Source organism: Pecten maximus, chromosome 5 (genome assembly GCF_902652985.1).
Source record: "Pecten maximus chromosome 5, xPecMax1.1, whole genome shotgun sequence".
In the NCBI taxonomy this organism is placed as follows: Eukaryota; Metazoa; Mollusca; class Bivalvia; order Pectinida; family Pectinidae; genus Pecten; species Pecten maximus.
The window spans coordinates 42,345,341-42,359,902 of record NC_047019.1 but is presented as its reverse complement, the minus strand read 5'-3'; positions in this window follow the sequence as shown (position 1 = coordinate 42,359,902).

The following is a 14,562-nucleotide window of genomic DNA, read 5'->3' as shown; positions in this document are numbered from 1 at the left end:
TTTTGGGTTACATTTAATTTACCATTGAAGTTGAATAGCATACCAAGATAATTAAATTGATTTACAATTTCTAGTTTTATATCATCATAATATAATATCTCACTGTTTCTAATACCATCGACATTTCTAAAACTACTATTTTTGTCTTTTCCGTATTTAACGTTAGTTTATACTCGGTATTATATTTTTTTTTTCAATTCGTCTAACATTCTTTGTGATTTATTTGACGATTCTGCAAATATGATCATGTCGTCTGCATACATAAAAAGAAATTTGAAAAAAATACATTTCACAATCATTAACATAAAATTTCCCCTTGAAAGAGACCGACCCTGTTAGTGAAGTATTCAGAGTAAGACTCATCATGTTTAACACAGGATTTAACACAGCTATACAGCGCCTGGATAGTTTTACATTTTACCACGCACTCCTTGTGTAATTAGTTAACACCATAGATTAGTTCTATCAATAAAATCAAACGCCTTTTTATAATCTACAAAGCAACAATAAAGTCTCCCACCCTTTTTGCCTAAATATCTATTTATCAAAGACTGGACACAAAAATGCACCAGTTGTTGAGTAACCGGATCTAAAGCCAAATTGGGCGTCTGTTATTACACTATTCTCTACATCCCAATTAACTAACTTGTATTTAGTATAGAGGTAAACAGTTTCCCCATACAACTCACTAAAGTGATGTAGTTATTCGTGTCGTCAATGTCCCCTTTCTTATATATTGGTGTTATACACCCTATGGACCAAACTTCCGGAAAACAAACAGATTCGGAAATTGAGTTAAACAGCTTGGTTAAATACGGTAAAAGAATATCTTTACAGTCTATTTATAGTTCATTAAAGTATTTTGTCTTCTCCACAGCTCTTATTTCTTTTTAATTTACTGATAGCAAGACTAGCTTCTTCTTCAGTAATAATCGCATCCAATTCATCAAATATACATTCTGTTCCATTCGTATCAAATGTAGACATATTGTTATCTGTACTTTCATCACCGCTTAAGGCTTTAAAATGATTAAACAAATTTATCTCAAGAAATTTTGTCTGACATTTCGCTTATTGAAGTACTTGTAAAAATGTGTTGTGTTGGTTCATTCCCACTCAGCCAGCATGTTGTTTTTGCTATATAAACATTACCTGAGTTTACGTGTGGAAAATGTAGGTATAGTCTGTTTCAGTATACGTATACATGGGACTCAAAGGTGACTAACAATAAAAGTGATGAAAATGTTTAAGAATACCTTTAAAAATATACATTCATGTGTACGTATTAATAACAGAATACATATACTGATAATTTATGACTTATATTAATAATGATAGTACACAACACTTCAAAAATGAAATAACGGAAAAATCTTTCATAATTAAAAATGCACCATATACAGGTAACAATGATATACAGTGTACTTGCAATCATTTTTTCCCTTGTTCTTTTTCCCCTTTCAATTAGATATGATTACTATCTTATAATAAGCAACTATTTCTTACAAATGGAATTATTGTTTCAACAAAAATAAAGGTGCATTTTGTTAAAATCACATAAAGAGTTAACGGCATAAACTTAATGATCTGTAGTCAAAACTGTTTACAAGAGTATGTGTATGTAACCAACACAAAAACAACCAATTGTTATTCCCTCAAAATTACAATAAACAGTATACACCTTGGTCCAATCATTTTACCAGATCCATTAGTTATTTTTCTCTGAAACACTTACTATTTCCTGAACATTAACATTCAATTTCATAAAGGGACCTAAGTGTTTATGATATACTTTGAGAAATTGAACTTGTGTATTCTAAACATTATATACAAGCGTAATCTAACATTCAATTTCGTAAAGCAACTTGAACTTGCAAGGGTTATGATTACCATATACTCGTGTTAAAGGAAGTGACAATTATATAGACTAGTATTTCTTTGTAATAATAAGATTGAACTATTTATTACGTGAATAATTTCGTATGTGAAGACTGCATATATGAGAACCGCCGATATGATTAATTGACTTTGGTGATATTGTGAACTTTATCCGTGCTTTCTAGGATTATACTGATTTGTGCTTTATCATTCAATCAGTTTCACTATCATACATGATTTGTTTTACTTGAACTATTAAAATGTGATTTAAAGTGTTTTGTTTTTAATCGTTTTCTCTTAAGTACATTATATATACCTGTTATATATTACAATGAAACAGGTAACGTTGACTTAAACGTATTGATAATGTGACCTTTCAATGTAAAGGTTAAAATTGAACAAACGTATTTTCTGTTTTATTTATAAAACATAATAATTATGATAAAGTGTGAAATTTTTAACAATGAAAGATATAGAAAAATGAATTATTTTCAGTAATTTATGAAAATTTGAGTTATTTTTTTTTTTTTAATATAATAAAAGTATTTGTGATACATATACATTTAGTATACATTATCTACAAACTGATAACAGCATGTAGCACAGGTAATACAGGTAACACAGGTAACCTGAGAACAAGTACTTCTCCAAAACAGGCTATAACTTACCTGTAATTTGTGCCTATTGTTCTCTATTGTTCCTACCCCCAATGTTAAAATAGGATATGTTGGCTGAGTGGGAAGACACCGTTGTGTTGTCCTATATACAGACTCACCAAAGTGTAGGTTAGCTATGGTCAGTGACACTAATTGACCCCAAGGGGTTAATTACAAGAGTCAGCCAACCGTGAAACACTCTGACTGCCGCCAAATTGGGTCACAGGTGAATTCTCCAATTAACAACTTTACCTGAAGTGAAATTATGTTACTTACAACCTAGATATATTTAGTTTAAACAGTATTTTATTCAAAATATGGCAGTGACAAAATAATACAAAAATCAACAAAAAGGATTCGAAAACAAGTACATAAGTACTTATATCAATTCGTCTCCTTATTAATAAATCTGGCAGTAGGACGGCACTGTTACATATATTTTGATAGTATAATAGACAAAAAAGAAGAAGAAGAAATCAGGGAGGGGAGGGCAGAAGGGGTGCATCAGGAAACGAAAGAAAGTGGTTACGAAGAGAATAACAAGAAGAACTGCATTACTTGATTGAATCTGGTTGGAATGTGATTCATGAAAAGGTAACCCTAATAAGCTCTATATAAGGATGCATTAAATACATTGGAAATCTCTAAATTGCCTTATGTTGATTCCAATCAAAAAGTATACTGATATCCTGTAAAATGCAAGAGTGTTGAAGTCTATATTAATTTCAGTATCAACAAGACTCATTAAGTCTAAATGTCACAAGTGTTGTCGAACAACATAGGTTTCAAAGTTATTGTACATTGTTTAAACAAACGCAATAATTACATAATAATAAAATAAAGTAAATAAATCTTGCCCTAAAATCGTTTCGACTTACAGATAAATTAAGATATATAGATATATTTGCTAAGAAACAGTATATTTCAATTGATTTAAGAATCTCACAAAAATCGGCAAAATCTCCCTTTTTTTTTTTTTTTTTTAACGAAACTTATAAACATGAATTTTTATATAAAAAAATAAAGACAGAGACGTATATATACTTATATACATATTGTGACTGTAATAACTATATGTTTAAAATGTTCTGAGTATGAAAGAAACACAGACATATTAAATAAATTCTTGTAAAAACTCTGTCGTCTATCTTCACCGGAAATCGTTTTAATATTGATCCGAAATTGACTTCATATATTTAAATTGGAATGTAACAACTTTTTAATCATATCTGCACCGTGTAAATTTTGAATTTTTATAGCCATCTAACATTTGATGGTCTTATTCAGATTATTATATTAATTGTACAAGTACATATGTTTTAATGCAAAAGAAGTGTAACTAGATCTAGCTCAGTAGAGTTTTCTAATCCGATACAAAACGATAAATTATACTGTATCTTTAAACCTTCAGTCAAAGATGATTTAAATCTAGTTAAAGTTATAATAAAGACAGTCTTGGGAAATTCTGGGTATATCTCGCAGGTGAAAAATGGAGGTCTATAGGTTAACACACCCTCCCCTTGACACTGCTTCACAAAATCAAAAGGCCCTAAATTAGTTACATTTGACTTGTGCGTTCATGTAATAGAAGTCAACAACATGTGTTGGAATAAGTTAACATCAACCATAGTCAATGAAAAACCCTGTGTTAACACTTTCAAACGGCTTTTGGCTAACTAAAATGAATACAATGGACATGTGAGTTTGGTCAGGTTCAAACGTGTTATCTGTCAAATTACGGTAATGAACCAATTGAAGAACTGAATATCGACTTGCTCAAAAATAAGGGAAATCCTGTTTGTGATACAATTCCAACAGAAAAAAACGTGTAGAATATTGTCGACTGATAAAATTGCACAAGAGTTTTAGCGCTACAGTATTTACAGTACTTTGATTTCTATCAAGTTACAATGACTTACTCTAGAAATTTTTAATAGTGAAAACCAAGGCTTGTCTTCCTTATTATTATTTTTTTCTTTTAGAGCTATCTGTATCGTTTTTAAAAGAACTAAAACAATGCACATCACACAAAGGTAAAGTTATTTCTGTCAAAAAAGAACAAAAAATTCCAACATATTGATGAACATCAACCTTATTATGTAAAGGAGAATTAAGTACACCTGACAACAGATTTTTACTATTATCATTAGCAAGACTTTGTCTAATTACATCAACATTATTGCCTATCCACTGAATACATTCACATGTGTATCTAACGTGACTCTGGTTTCCAGGTACATCTTCCTTGTCACTTAAAGTGGTTTTCAAATTAAAAGACACTGGGGAATGATCGGACATTGTTGAAAAATTACCCGAGAAAAATTCTCGCATTCGACAAGCACATAATCAATGAGGCTTGTACCGTTAGAATTAAAGAATGTAAAACTTCCGACTGAATCATCAACATGCCTTCCATTCATTATTCAAAACCCAGTCGATTTGCATGATAATAATTTTCTGCCAAAAGAGTTCACAGACCTATCCATATTATTACGCTCAATATAATCGCAATCGTTGTCACATTGATAATCAAAAGCATTAAGTAATTATAAAGGTCATCACACAAGACGTCATTAATTATACTGTCAGCTCCAGTGCCCGTTCTGGCATTGGGATCCCCTGCTATAAAGACTTTCCCGCATGTCTTATATTTAGTTAACGAATCATGTAAAGATTGAAATAGATCAAATTCTTCTGTATCGTTATCGTAAAAAAACCACTATTTTCTGTGGGGAAATAACAAAAAGCAATATAAATATCGTAAACATTCTGGTGTACTTTTGATCCAGATTATACTGTTTTTGATATTTACTATTACTGATAAACTGTTTTGGAAACATTTCTTGTAAAAAATAACGATTCCACCTCCTCGGCCCTGATTTGCGAGGGAAAACATATTTGCAGTATTTATGAAGATCACCAATATTATCATTTTCAGTTGACCAACATTCACTAAGACAATTGATGTCACGCTTATCAATAAGGTTAGTGAATTCACTATGTAAAAGTTTGTCTTTGACACCTTTATCAACATTCAATAATTCAATGGAAAGTTCACGGTCTGTGATTTGATTGTCTCTCTCTTCGTGTCCCTACTTCCGGTTCCCTAAATTCACAATTGAGGACGAAGACGTCCGACGCTCATCGTCGGCAACGTTGCCGCCATCATGAAGTCTGCCGTTGACGTACAGTTTATCTCTGACAAGCTTGATGGTAGGCTTGTCACCACTTTCTTTGGGCCGTTTGATGACAGGATACAACTTTCGTCGCCTCTCCTCTCTGACAGCAGGATATTGCTCGTGAATGCCGTAGCGCGAGCCTCGTAACTTCTACGAACTGTTCTTAACTCTTTGTAGATCACTTTAATAGAGGAACCTGGCCACAATGGGTCTGTTTCTCCCGGGTATATGTCTTCCAAATCTGGGAATGTTACCAAATTCAACTTTATCATTAATTTGCAGTTCATTGTAGATAAAACCACACACTTTGTCCTCTGTCCATTCTTCCCTGGACTCTCCACCCAAGCCTGTAAATACCAAATTGTATTTCCTCGGGCGACATTGCAATTCCAACACAGTTCCAGATAACTGGTCACGTTCACTCCCGGTGGCTTTTAATTTGGTATCCATGGCTTCCAATGTCTCCTGTTGTTGGTTTAAACAGTATTTTATTACCAAAATATTTACAATATAGGAGTCAATATATACAACAATTTAAGTTCAGAGATCTGGCAACAAGAGTACGCTCTTATTTGAAGCCAACTCCTGTTGTTGTAGGTCCAAAGAAATGGGGGTCACTGTCACGAGGTAAGTGCTAAACGAAAGATGTCTACAATCATATACACAGTTTAAAAATATACTAAACGCGCCATTTACCAGTTTTAAATTGAATAAACAATCCTTTATCTTGATATTCTTATCGCTGAATTTCAACAACTGCAAAGTTGATATTTATTTTTCTTGTTATGAAACAGACCTCTATGAATATAATATCATAGGTATCCATAAAACATAACTCTCTCAGCATCAATGGACTTGTTGGTTTATTTCACACAAAAGAGTATTATGTTATGAATTTCAAAAGTTGATTGCCAAAAGAGATGGGAAGTTACCAAAATCTTACTGAAGTTAGTTACAAAAGAATTAAATGCAAAGTCGAGCATATACCTGTTATAATATATACATGTGTCTTGTGACATAAGGAAATGAAGAATCTGAATCTTAAGGTGATGCTAGGTCGGAGATTTGGAAGCTTAGGAAGGACTCCTCGTCAGTGATGCCAGGTCAGAGATTTGGAGGTTTAGGAAGGACTTCTCGTCAGTGACGTTAGGGTCAGAGATTTGGATGTTTAGGAAGGACTCCTGGACACAGTGATGCTGGGTCAGAGATTTGGAGCTTTAGAAGGACTCCTCGTCAGTGATGCCAGGTCAGAGATTTGGAGGTTTATGAAGGACTCCTCGTCAGTGATGTTGGGTCAGAGATTTGGAGGTTTAGGAAGGACTCCTCGTGCGTGATGCTGGGTCAGAGATTTGGAGGTTTAGGAAGGACTCCTCGTCAGTGATGCTGGGTCAGAGATTTGGAGGTTTAGGAAGGACTCCTCGTCAGTGATGCTGGGTCAGAGATTTGGAGGTTTAGGAAGGACTCCTCGTCAGTGATGCTGGGTCAGAGATTTGGAGGTTTAGGAAGGACTCCTCGTGCGTGATGCTGGGTCAGAGATTTGGAGGTTTAGGAAGGACTCCTCGTCAGTGATGTTGGGTCAGAGATTTGGAGGTTTAGGAAGGACTCCTCGTCAGTGATGCTGGGTCAGAGATTTGGAGGTTTAGGAAGGACTCCTCGTCAGTGATGTTGGGTCAGAGATTTGGAGGTTTAGGAAGGACTCCTGGACAGTGATGTTGGGTCGGAGATTTGGAAGTTTAGGAAGGACTCCTGGACAGTGATGCCAGGTCGGAGATTTGGAAGTTTAGGAAGGCTCCTGGACAGTGATGCCAGGTCGGAGATTTGGAAGTTTAGGAAGGACTCCTGGGCCCAGTTGTTCAAAAGGTGATTAGGCTAATTACATTTTAACAACATCTTTCAAATCCTGATATAATAATTTCTGGTCGAACTAGCTTGACAAAAAATGATGAAATTCTGTAATTATTAATTCTCTTCCAACTGGCATAATTTAAAGATGATATACTCACGGGTTTCGCAACAAATTAGAAATACAATTTTCACTAATCAAGTGATTAAGCTAATCACCATTTGAACAACTGGGCCCTGGACACAGTAATGCTGGGTCAGAGATTTCGAAGTTTGGGAAGGAGTTCTCGTCAGTGATGTTAGGTCAGAGATTTGGAAGTTTATGAAGGACTCCGCGTGCGTGATGCTGGGTCAGAAAATTGGAAGTTTAGGAAGGACTCGACATCAACAACTTAATACGAAGAGTCACGTGTAAGATACATCATACATCAACAACTTAATATGGAGAGTCACGTGTAAAATACATCATACATTTACATCTTAATACGGGGAGTCACATGTAAGATACATCACACATTGACAACTTAATACGGAGAGTCACGTGTAAGATACATCATACATCAACAACTTAATATGGAGAGTCACGTGTAAAATACATCACACATTGACAACTTAATACGGAGAGTCACGTGTAAGATACATCATACATCAACAACTTAATATGGAGGGTCACGTGTAAGATACATCACACATTTACAACTTAATACGGAGAGTCACGTGTAAGATACACCATACATCAACAACTTAATACGGAGAGTCACGTGTAAGATACATCACACATTTACAACTTAATACGGAGAGTCACGTGTAAGATACACCATACATCAACAACTTAATACGGAGAGTCACGTGTAAGATACACCATACATCAACAACTTAATACGGAGAGTCACGTGTAAGATACACCATACATCAACAACTTAATACGGAGAGTCACGTGTAAGATACACCATACATCAACAACTTAATACGGAGAGTCACGTGTAAGATACACCATACATCAACAACTTAATACGGAGAGTCACGTGTAAGATACACCATACATCAACAACTTAATACGGAGAGTCACGTGTAAGATACACCATACATCAACAACTTAATACGGAGAGTCACGTGTAAGATACACCATACATCAACAACTTAATACGGAGAGTCACGTGTAAGATACACCATACATCAACAACTTAATACGGAGAGTCACGTGTAAGATACACCATACATCAACAACTTAATACGGAGAGTCACGTGTAAGATACACCATACATCAACAACTTAATACGGAGAGTCACGTGTAAGATACACCATACATCAACAACTTAATACGGAGAGTCACGTGTAAGATACATGACTTTGACTTTAAACATATTTTATTTACACATATTTGCAAATAGGATTTGGCACAAGTTATTACAACTTATGAAGCCATTTCCTTACAATAGTTACATAGACAACAGATGATATTACAGACTGATCAACTGCAGTACGAAAGAGATATAGGCCTACATAACATTAGGCACTCGCACAAAATAATATAACAAAGTCAATAAAATTTTCAAACATGTTAAATATTGTTATTGGGGGTACTGAGCATGGTAAGTTAGGGGCTAAAGCTGACTTGAAAGCAGAAAAAGGCATGGATCTAATATCAGAATGTATAGAGTTCCACATCGTCAAAGAGGAAGGTAGAAAAGATTGGTTTGTAATAGACAGTTTGAAATTTGGGATTCTATATTTTTCATTATTTCTTAGACCCTGTCTGTTTTCACCGACTGTAGAGGGAAGTAAATTTGTAATGTAGTTTGGAGTTTGATGTCTACCCATTTTGTAAACTAATTGTAATTTCCGTCTTTTCCTTCTAACTGAAAGTAATTCTAGACCTGTTTCTGAATACAATGACTCGTTTCTAGCAAATAATGGTAACCCTGTTATTATCCTAGCTGCCTCCCGCTGAACCTTCTCTAACTTTTCTGAATCACTTGAAGTGCACCCATCCCAAACTTCACACGCATGTAAGATACATCACACATTAGCAACTTAATACGGAGAGTCACATGTAAGATACATCACACATTTACAACTTAACCAATCAACAAATGATGTATTATACAAACGGTGGGGTCATGGTTCCGAATCTATTTAGCCCAGAGTGGGATTAGGGCTTATATATCTGGATCTACGGGGGCAAATGTTCTAGTAAGTTTGTGTAAGTTATGGTGTCGAATGAAAATGATGACCATATCACAAACTGACGTTTTTTCTATCAATAAAACGACCATTTTCAATCTAATGAATGAATTTGTTCACTTTGTTGTTTCAACTATCATTGGTCTTACTAGCTTGCTCTCGCTAAGATCCTGTGTAAATAATTGTAATACTTCTGTGAGGGATTAGGACAGATTTTAAGGGGTTTAGTGTCGGATAAAAAAAATTAGGGGGTAAGTGACGGGTAAAGGGACATATTTTAGCGGGGTGTGTGTGGGGGTGGGGGGTGTAAATGACGAGTAAAGGGACATATTTAAGGGGGGTAAGTGACGGGTAAAAGGACAGATTTTATGGGTTAAGTGACGGGTAAAAGGACAGAATCTAGGGGTAAGTGACGGGTCAAAGTACAGATTTTATGTGGTAAGTGATGGGTAAACGAACATATTTTATGTGGTAAGTGACGGGTCAAAGTACAGATTTTATGTGGTAAGTGACATGTAAACGAACAGATTTTATGTGGTAAGTGACAGGTAAACGAACAGATTTTATGTGGTAAGTGACGGGTAAAGGGACAGATTTTAGGGGTAAGTGACGGGTAAAGGGACAGATTTTATGTGGTAAGTGACGGGTAAAGGGACAGATTTTATGTGGTAAGTGACAGGTAAACGAACAGATTTTATGTGGTAAGTGACGGGTAAAGGGACAGATTTTATGTGGTAAGTGACGGGTAAACGAACAGATTTTATGTGGTAAGTGACGGGTAAACGAACAGATTTTATGTGGTAAGTGACGGGTAAAGGGACAGATTTTAGGGGTAAGTGACGGGTAAAAGGACAGGTTTTAGGGGCGGGGTTACCATTTTCATAATCTATACGGTGAAATGGTGGAGTGCAAACTATAGCCATCAAGGGGAAATAAACGTTTACGTCCTTTCTGCTTAGATCTGGAATTAACTTGTCACAAAATTCATTCTGCCTCGTGTTTTGCAGGCCGTCCTTGGCTGAATTCTCCAAACTACAACATCAGAGGGTTATATTCTTGGGGTAGACTGGCCCCCTGTCTCTAGAATATTAAAATTATAAATAAAATTGAGCTGTATGATTTTGATCCCTAGGATATGTCTGATCCTAAGTTTCAAACTAGGGGCAGATAATCTAGCATTAGAATTTAGCTTGGTAATTCTTAAAAAAAAAAAAACTTAGGGTCTGGTGGCCAGTCTAATTCTTGGGGGCTCGTCGGAGATATTGTGCTAGATGGGAGAAAAACTGACGGCAGCAAGGCGACGGAAACATCTAACGACGATCTTGTGTACACTTTACCAAGCGTTGTAGTAGAACTGACAGTGGACAAACATGAAGATGTCGGGAAACGAACTGTTAAAGGAGGGCCCGATGATAGGGGGATCCTGATGTATCATTAAATGTCGTTTAGGGATTTTCCTGCACGAATTCAGCATGAGCAGAGTAAAGAATATGAAAATGACATGTTCCATTACCTGCAGAAATTCGGAAGCACGTGACCACATTTCTGGGAAAATCAAGAATAAAATAATTTTGCAAAGATTCTTGTTATACAAGCGAGTAACATTTCCTCAAAATCTGAAAAAAAGTTAAGATAGCATCTTGGCTACATTTTTATCTCGTTTTAGTTTAATTGTTAATGCAATGTATCATTAATGTTACCTTCTAGGTTTTTTAAAATGTTCTACAAAATCTTCCAGATTTATATTTGGCTGTGGTACATTGTTTCGACTCTTCGAAAAATATTAATAAAGATATTTTGGCGAGACTTTCACCTTCTTGATGCTTGTATTGCCTTTTAATTTATATTTGGTTTCTTATACTACATTTTTTTTCTTTTGAGAATACAAACGTAGTGTTTTTTCATCCACCTTCATTTTGCGCTTCGATGCCCCTCCCCCAAATTAGCGCCTACTGACGTCTAACTACATTTATGTGTACATGTGGTTGTAGCACGAGCCTATGACCACAACAAACCTTCAAAATAAAGTTACCTGATATGTCCTCGAGAAAAGAGGATTGTGGAAAAGACACACAAAATAGTAGTATCTTTCGATACAACAATTCCACTACATTTGTTAAATCCTTCCAAGACTCGTCAGCGATGCTAAGGACCGGGAGACATGTCAACACTATAAGTTTGGAAGTTGTAATAGCCACATGTCAAAATAAATGTCACAACTTTTAATATTGAATTTCAAAAGGACGTGAATAACGTTCTAAACAAGGGGGTTGGCACCACATACCAAAGCACGTGTGGTCGAGTTCCCAATAATTCACAAAGTTTGTCACCCGACGTCATCTTTAAACCCTCTGGTTTCCTTGTTGATAGATAAATGCTTGGTTCCATTTCGGTCACGGGGTCTAACGCCCCGGTGCCATGGAGATGAGATTCATTTCTACTGATGATGATTATCAACTTGTCCCATAAAAATTAACTGCATTGTTACAACTATTGAAAAAGAAGAAGACCTGACTGAAGTTCCTCTGGAGTCAAGGGATGAGGATTTATGGATTGGGATGAGAGAAACACCTTCAGTGACAGCAACTATTGGTCAACATGATAGTACGAAACTGAGTTACAACAGGGATATACTCGGAATTCTCACGTGGAAATCTAGAGGACACGAACTTTGTTGTGTAGTGGCAGTTAGCTGTGTTAAGTATTTAAATGGGTCGTTAAAAAGGCATGCGAATGTCCATTGAAATCATACAGATAAAATCTAGTATATCTATAGAAATAAAGTGTATTTGATTTCATGTTCCATTACAACACTTAATCCTAAGGTAGCTGTGTACAGCTAAAGTGTCAAATTCTGAAAAATAAGGCACGTGTGTTAAATATGTAAACATAGCCAAATGAACCCTATAACCTAAACAAAAGTATACATATATGTAATCTATACAACATTTGCAAATTTCATAAAGCTGTGAGGTATAAGTAAACTTATTTTTTCTCTGTTTTTTTTCAGACCCGTAAAAACCATGGTAACCCTTCAAACAATCTTAAAAATTGCAAAATATCATGATTGTTTTTAACCCAGAATGACACAATTCCCAACACATTTTTTTCTTAAACATATTTGAAATTAAATCTGTATCCTAGAGATAGAATTAATCTTGTGTTGGCACATGTTCATCATTGCGATTTTCTGTTATCTTACCTCGTCTACTATACACCTTTTTTGTTTGCTGCAGGTACAACTTTTCCCATGTAAACACTCTTTCGGAAGATCCGGAAATTTATAATCTCAAACCTTTTTTTCATACAAATGTGAAGCCTCTGTGTACTACTTCATTATTAATACAGAATTATAGTATACGTTATTTTTTTCATAAAGCATTTTATGCTTTTTTATGCATTTTTCTGCTTTGCAAAAAAATCAAAGCATATCCTACTGTGGTCTGCTACCCAAGTGTCGCAATACAGGTAACGGAGCAATTCAAGTCTGGTCAAGTAGTAGTTGATGTAGTTCTAAATCTCGGAAGACAATTTCCGCCTTCTGCAGGGCATTGCATCGACCCAAACCTCAAACGGGTGCACAACCAATCCTTTATTCCAGGGACATCATTGATGTCACCGACTTTGATGTGTCTATACTACATCTGATGTCACTGACATCCACGTGTCTATACTACATCTGATGTCACTGACATCCACGTGTCTGTACTACATCTGATGTCACTGACATCCACGTGTCTATACTACATCTGATGTCACTGACATCCGTGTGTCTATACTACATCTGATGTCACTGACCTCCACGTGTCTATACTACATCTGATGTCACTGACCTCCATGTGTCTATACTACATCTGATGTCACTGACATCCACGTGTCTATACTACATCTGATATCACTGACATCCACGTGTCTGTACTACATCTGATGTCACTGACATCCACGTGTCTATACTACATCTGATGTCACTGACATCCGTGTGTCTATACTACATCTGATGTCACTGACCTCCACGTGTCTATACTACATCTGATGTCACTGACCTCCACGTGTCTATACTACATCTGATGTCACTGACCTCCGTGTGTCTATACTACATCTGATGTCACTGACCTCCACGTGTCTATACTACATCTGATGTCACTGACCTCCACGTGTCTATACTACATCTGATGTCACTGACCTCCACGTGTCTATACTACATCTGATGTCACTGACCTCCATGTGTCTATACTACATCTGATATCACTGACCTCCACGTGTCTATACTACATCTGATATCACTGACCTCCACGTGTCTATACTACAACTGATGTCACTGACCTCCACGTGTCTATACTACATCTAATGTCACTGACATCCGTGTGTCTATACTACATCTAATGTCACTGACCTCCACGTGTCTATACTACAACTGATGTCACTGACATCCGTGTGTCTATACTACATCTAATGTCACTGACCTCCACGTGTCTATACTACATCTAATGTCACTGACCTCCACGTGTCTATACTACATCTGGTGTCACTGACCTCCACGTGTCTATACTACAACTGATGTCACTGACGTCCACGTGTCTATACTACATCTGATGTCACTGACATCCGTGTGTCTATACTACATCTGATGTCACTGACCTCCACGTATCTATACTACATCTGATGTCACTGACCTCCACGTGTCTATACTACATCTAATGTCACTGACCTCCACGTGTCTATACTACATCTGATGTCACTGACCTCCACGTGTCTATACAAATCTGATGTCACTGACCTCCACGTATCTATACTACATCTGATGTCACTGACATCCGTGTGTC